The sequence below is a fragment of the Danio rerio genome, chromosome 12, assembly GCF_052040795.2.
Source record: "Danio rerio strain M-AB ecotype USA chromosome 12, GRCz13ab, whole genome shotgun sequence".
NCBI classification, from domain to species: Eukaryota; Metazoa; Chordata; class Actinopteri; order Cypriniformes; family Danionidae; genus Danio; species Danio rerio.
The window spans coordinates 28,804,684-28,812,268 of NC_141032.1; the positions used below are offsets into that span (position 1 = coordinate 28,804,684).

At 37.9% G+C, this 7,585-nt stretch overlaps 1 protein-coding gene across 3 annotated transcripts in view; it reads right to left on the reverse strand.

The window, feature by feature from the left end:
- The window catches only part of acsf2 (acyl-CoA synthetase family member 2), a 40,970-nt gene that overhangs the window by 6,492 nt on the left and 26,893 nt on the right, over positions 1-7,585 (reverse strand). The window lies entirely within an intron of this gene.

Below are 7,585 nucleotides of genomic sequence, written 5' to 3' on the forward strand. Positions count from 1 at the left end.
ATATATATATATATATATATATATATATATATATATATATATATATATATATATATATATATATATATATATATAAATGGTCCTGAATTGACAATTACATATAAAATAAATTATATAGGGGTGTGTGCGCACATGTATGCAATTATAATGTGTTTTACAAAATCTAGTGTTATATAAGCAATTATTAATTTATAATAGATTTGGGATCTTGTTAAATTGATAAAATAGGTCATAAAATAGACAAATGTATGTATGTATGTATGTATGCATGTATGTATGTATATGCACATACTTCTCATACCTTCTTTTATCATTTAATGTTAATAATAGTAATACATAGTACTGAAATGTGAGACTGTGTACTGTATATGTAAGGGTTTGTGACAATAACCTCCTGACATTTATGCTATGAAACACTAGTAAACTTCAGCCTGTGTGCTTGCATTACTATTTCTGCACAGCATATTGTGGTAAAGACCTAAATCTGATATTCTATTCCTCAAATTTGCCAAAAGGCAAGCAGAAGGCTAAATGAATGATCTGAATGGGACAGGGCTGAGAGGCAGGTGAGGTATGTGGTGCCCATCTGACAAACTGGCACAGCAGCCTTTTCACTTTACAGTCTAAAACAAATCTCCCAAACACTCAGGCTTTCGAGATAATGTGCCCTGGAAACAACTCCTCACACTGTTACTGAGAGACATAACCTCATCATTTCAATTTGTGTTTACAAAACTCAATAACACAAGCTGCCGGCTGCTGAGAGACTCACTGATGTGCCAGACATTCATGATGTTTGTGTGGAATATTTTAAGTGAGTCACAAGCTTCTGGACTCAATAAGTATATATACTGTATATTTAAATGCACACATCATCATTAATGGCCTTTTCCAGTGCTGCGTTATTGGTATTTCAGTGACAAACCCTACTGCATCATTACTCACTTGATATTTCTACATATAAATGTTACATTTAAAAATTATTCAGACATCTTCAACATTACTCCTATTATAAAAGTTTATTCGCTCTTCAGCAGAACAAAATTTTCTTGAGATTTCCAGTTCACTTCATTCAGTTCAATTTGTTTTTAACTATAAGAAAACAGCTTATTATGCTGCCTTAATGATGTTTTAAATGTGTATTTTCTTATTATATTTTTATGTATTGCAATACAGTTGTTTGTAGAGCAAGTAGTTTTACTGTTTACTGGCATTTACTATTCTTGGTCATTTCCTGATATGCAATTTCCTAATCATAATTATTTACATGTCATTTGTTATTATTGGTTATTTTATAACAGATATTGGTCACTCTCTACAATAAGGTTTCCCCAACAGTCCAAAGGCATGTGGTAAAAGTCAACTGGATGAACTAAATTGGCCATAGTGTATGAGTGCGTATGTGAATGAGAGTGTATGGGTGTTTCCCAGTACTAGGTTGCAGCTGTAAGGGTATCCGCTGTAAAAAACATGTCGGAATAGTTGGCGGTTCATTCTGCTGTTCATTCAAGGTTAGGTATTTACTAACATGAACTAATTATAAACAATACTTGTACAGTATTGAGTAACATTTATATATTATTAACATCAAAATGTACGCTCGTTAGCATTTGTTAATGTACCATTAGTTAACTACCATGAACAAATACTAGAATAAATGTAATGTTTATTGTTTGTTCATAATACTAAATCCATTAACTAACATTAACTAATGATACCTAATTGCAAAGTGTTACCCACATAACAATAACTAGTCAATGCAACCATTAGCCAAACTAGCTACACTAGCTTCTTTGAGTTGCATTTGTAAAGTGTAAGGTGTGAAAGTGGAGTTTCCCGATAAAATGTTAAATTTGTTAAGCAAACACTAGATTCCGCCGATCCTGAAGGTGAGACGCTCATAAACAAATCTTACAGCTTTGAGCCAAAGGAGTACAAGGATAAAAGTGTGACTGACTTATGTAAATGTTAGTTTAAATAACAATAGTTTGTGATTCCACAATATACTTTTTCTCTTTTTTATACTGAATACTGTACATAGTTGAAACGAAAGGGGCCATTTATATAGAGGAATGTGTCTCTCTAAATGAAACGCTCCTCTGCAGACAAAAGAAGAAGAAAAAACTCCATTTCCATTGTTGTTATGCGTTACCAGCCAAACATCTGGCGGTGATTATATGTTATAAAACACCCGCCGCATGGGAGTGTCTCCTTTTCCTCCTTCTGCTGACTAAAAACAATGGAAATGTCTGGCACGACATGCAGTCTCACCTTAACCTCACCAGATTTGGCTGCACACAGACAAGCCTGTGAATTGAGAGACTAAGACAGAAAACACTCACATTTCAGACCTCTGAACTCACTTATAACTAACATGCTCGTATATTTTCAGGTAGGAAAAAACTAAATTCAAGCTAATAAATGAAATTTCCAAATTTCTATGTGAATATGATGAAGAAGATTCAAATTTGAGTTGCTTCACAAACTCAACAGAGCTGAAAATTGAAATATAATGAAAGTATAATGAAAGATTCACACAAAACGAACATTTAAAGGTCCTGTGAAGTGCTTTGAAATGTGGTCCATGTACGTTTTGCTCATTTGTTTGCCAATTTTAAACTCAGCATCAGGTGCACAGCAGCAAGAAGTTTGGCAGCGAATTATAAGCATATTATTATTATTGTTATTATTATTATAAAGGCCTTACTCAGAATCAATTATGCAAACCAGGTTCTGCTCGGAAATGTCTTTGCAAATCTTTGCTAAGCATCAGGTGCATATCAGCAAAAAGTTTGGCGGTGAACAATAGCCTTATTTTAATGACAATTGTCTAATAATACTACTAATTTATGCATATACAATGAATGTAAGCCTGCTAACTGTGTGTGGTTCAATTGATAGAATATGTAAACTTAGTTAATTTAATTAAATAATAATAATTAAAAGCCTGGGTGCTGATCCGCAGAGGAATATTATTTTGAGGGTGACGTTATGAGTGCAGATTTGGTTGGCCAATCAGAGGAAAAAGGGCATTTCAGCACCACCTACATGTGTATAATGAATTTTAAAGTCATTTATCCGTTTTCCCACCCTAAACCAAAAATCGAGCCAAGAATCAGGTTTTTTTTTTTTTTTTTTTGTGAGCAAACGAAAAACGACAATTTTCTTCATTTCCTAGATTCTGTTTACAATTGGAAAACAAATGAGCAAAACATACACTGTCTAAAAGTGTATTTTTTATTCAATATCAGCCAATAGCGTTTTGTTTTATCACTGCTCTGCAAGTGAGAGTGATTGAGCTCAAGCGCTTCAGATGAAAAGCAAATGAGAAGGGGGCGAGACCTGTCAAATACTAGAGAGCATTTGATTAGTCCAGATTTGATGACAAACTGAAGTATGAGATGACGTGAAATAAATCGTTGATCTGTTTTGAATTGATGATAGTGACAAACTGCAAGCTTTGGATGTTTATATCATCTTAACATGCACTGTCTAATGTTTTGTAGCACACTTACCTATACATATGCTTAAAACAAACACACTACTAACATCTAAAATACCTTATTTTAGATTTACAGGACATTTAAATTTGAAAGAGAATATTATTATCCAATAATGACTTCTTCTTCAGTGCACACTTTAGCATATACTGTAGCTCCAGAAAACTGGAATTGAGTCAGACAGGCCTATTTTTTCAATACTTGTATTTATTGTTTGTTCAAAACAACTGAATAGTTGCAATAATTTCTTATTATTGTGTTTAAGGTTCTCTGGGGAAGAAACTCAAATGTGCAGAGCATGGTTGGAAACCGAAGAATGTAAAAATCCTGGATGGCACGGCACAGTTTTACGGTCAAGAACCAAATATACTGAATAACTGAAAACGTAGCCCTTTATACATTTCTGGAGATCGCAAATTACGTAGCCAGAAGTACGTATGGCTGCATTTCATCTTTAAAATGAATGCTACGGGAGGGTGAGATGCTGATTCTTTTCGGGCTTACCAGCTGACCGATTACCTCCATGTGGACAGCTGTCCCACTGTTACCAGTTTGTCTGGTAGCTCGAAATGTACGTCTGCGGACTTGAGACTCAAAGAGGAGCTGACCACAAGGATGGGGTTCGAGTCCAGTGAAGGACAGTTTCAGAAAGCGAGCAAGACAAAAACAGAATCCAAAAAATAAAATAAACAAGTAAATAACAGGGTGAGAACGTGGTAAAATCTGAAAACATGGTAAAAATTAGATGAGGGCTTTTCTTTTACTGCATTGCTTTTTAAAATTGTTTGTTGGGTTTAGGGAAATGGGTGGACGGGTCAATCTGTGCTTTTGAAAACTCTATTGTTGGGTTTAGGAAAGGAGGAGGGTGGGTCAGTTGATCGGTCAGTCAGTCAGTCATTCAGTCAATCAAACAGTCAGCCGACAGCAGCCTCTGGTGGATTTATGCAAGAAGAGCAGGTGCACAAGAGAAATTTCAGATCTGAAAAAGCGCACACAGCGGCCTCTGCTGGATTCGCAAAAACAAAAAACATAGCTGTATGTATTTGCCATTCTTCAAAAACTTATATAGTGGTACGTTTTCAGAATTAGCCTGGGTTGCAAAAAAGTAGATGCTTGTTAGTAGATTAAATGTACCTTATCATCATCATCATCATCATCATCATCATCAGCCCATTGCATTGATGACACTTAAGCTATAAATATGTGTTCTACTTTTGATGTCATTTCTAGCAGGAATTTAGTATTGTATTAAGCAAAAGTTACCTTAGTTATCACCAAAGCTCTGTCAATTCTATTGTACAGATTGAATCATTATGCTGTCTCAGAAGTCTGTTTAAAATCAATTTTGTGTGGTGTCTGATAGGCTGCCAATCCCAATCATCTTGGTTAATTAGTTGAGGTTTGTTTACTAATGGTTGGAGCTGAACTCTGCGGATTTTAAGAGGAGATTACACTATGCCATCCGTACCGTGCCCAGGCCCGTTTCCCGGATCGTTTGAGAAGTGTGAGTGCGCTGAATCGGGCTCAAGCACGGTTCACTTGGCCGGCCCTGGCCCGGTTGGAAGAGGTGTGCCTGAGCGCGGATTACTTGGGCTTTGGTGCGGTACGCTTGTGTGTGAGTGCAAAACGCCTCAAAGCCCGAAACTTAAAGCGAGACGTGACTTTTAAGGGACTGTTTCATATGGATTTATTAATCATTCTTACTGTTCAGTGATCGCAAATCGCTGAACGCAAAGTGATCTGCCGTAGTTTATTAAAGACGCAAACCCCTCACTGCACGTCAGCTGCGCGCCTTCAGCAGACCTCCTCATTCCTGCAGCACGAGGGCTTTATGATTGTTTATGAGCGCCAAAAGTGGCGGATCTGTCCGGAGAAATATCTGACTGCATGTCACCGCATCCCTAAGGACTGTTTGGCGAAATATTTGACTGCATGTCAATGCATAACAAACGACTGAAAGGATATAACTAGAGAAATCTCCACTGTGCTACTGGGTGAGAGCGTATGGCAAGCCGTTTTAGCATTTAAACCTTGTTCTGACTATCCATAAATATATTTAGACATCTCTAATTATATTTTGACTAGTCAGATTGGAGATATCTGCAAATATATTATGACTGACTAGTCATATTCCTTCATTGACTTCCATTGAAAAATATTTGCAGATATCTCTAAATGAGTTGACTAGTCACAATTGTAATTAGAGATATCTCCAAATGAATTTTGACTAGTCAAAAATACAATTCAAGATATCTACAACTGTAATTCGACTATTAGTAAATTAATTAGAGATATCTTCAAATATATTTGTAAATATCTCTAAATATGACGAATTAAAGATATCTCTAAATGTATTATGACTAGTAAAAACTCAGTTAGAGATATCTCTATTTACAATTGTGACTAATCAAAACTCATTTAGAGATATCTGCAAATATTTTTCAATGGAAGTCAATGGAGGAATATGACTAGTCATAATATATTTGCAGATATCTCCAATCTGATTTCGTACTAGTACAATTGTAATTGCAGATATCTCTAATTGTCATTCTGAGTAGTGGAATTATAATTATGACTAGTCAAAATATAATTAGAGATATCTCTAAATATATTTATGGAGTCAGAACAAAGATTTAAATGCTAAAAAGGCTTGCCATAGTGAGCGCTTCTCACTGAACAGAGCAGCAGCGATGACGTAAGCGTGCTGAGGCCCGATAAGGTGTGAGCGCGGGCCGTCGGGGGAGACGGGAGGGGGGACAAGCGTGCTTTGGCCCGGTTCGAGGCAACTGTACCTAGTGTGAGTGCGGCCTTAGGAGACAGTTGAGTATTTTAAAGAGCCCATATTATACATGAAATAGGGTCATATCTTGGTTGTAAGGGTCTCCAACAACAGTCTAATATGCATGCAAAGTCAAAAAACACTTTCATGGTCTTATAATCTGCATTTATTTTTACCTAATTATCCCAGCGACTCCTGTATGAATCGTCCAGTGATTCATTTGTTCCCAAACCCCTCCTTAGCGCGAAGCTAATCTGCGCTGATTGGACCGATGACAGCCTGTCACGATTGGTCGACTGCCTTCAGTCAGAGAATCAAATGCCCAATAGCTAATCAGCAATATAAAAGTAATCACAGTTCATACGCACTCCATAGTGTAGGCGTGGATTTTAGCTGCCACACACACACACACACCTCTGGACGACAACGCTCCCGCTTCCGCCCGCACCCGCCAGGTTTTAGCCTGAACCCGACCGCTCCCGCTTATATTTAGAATTTCTTGTCCCGGTGCCCGAACCGCCCCGTTTTCTGCCCGCCGCGCCCGATCCCGCTAAAGAGCGGGGTAGAACATAACCGAAAATCACCCAGCAAAACAGTCCAGAGACAGCCAGACAGAGCTCTCTCTCTCTCTCTCTCTCTCTCATACGCGCGCACTAACACATACACACAAGCGCCAAACAGACACACAGGCAGGCAAAGCTCTGTCTCATTCGCATAGCAATATCCACGATATTGCTAGACAGCCCGCTCCCGTCCCAAATTAAACCTGTTACCGACCGCTCCCGCGATTGATTCGGAAATTTATTCCCGCGCCGCAGAAATATGGCGCGGGGAAAGCCGCGGTAATGCAGACCTCTACCACGGAGCTCCGTAAACAAACAGCACCCGTCGCGTTTTTAACGTGACTTTGCACGCGATAAGAGAATATAGCCAGTTAACCTGATACAGTACACTCGGTTACAAGTAACAAATCACAACTAAATACATTTGCAAGCTAGAGTCAACGAGGCAACTTTAATCGCACGTACTTACACTTGAGAAATGGAGGAAGAAACTCATCCTGACGTCCATTAGTAAGTAACTCTTTACTGATCCTTACTTTAACAAACGCAGATGAAGTATTCTTTGTAGCATGTAGTTTCCAGAAGTTTCCAACTGCTTGGTTATAATGCTGAGGTTTCATCTCTGGGTAGAGAATCGATAATGTCCATCTGCAGTGTGACTTCAATCGACCGGCATGTTTGTGTGCGTGTGTTTGTGGGTGTGTGTGTGTGTGTGTGTGTGTGTGTGTGTGTGTGTGTGTGGG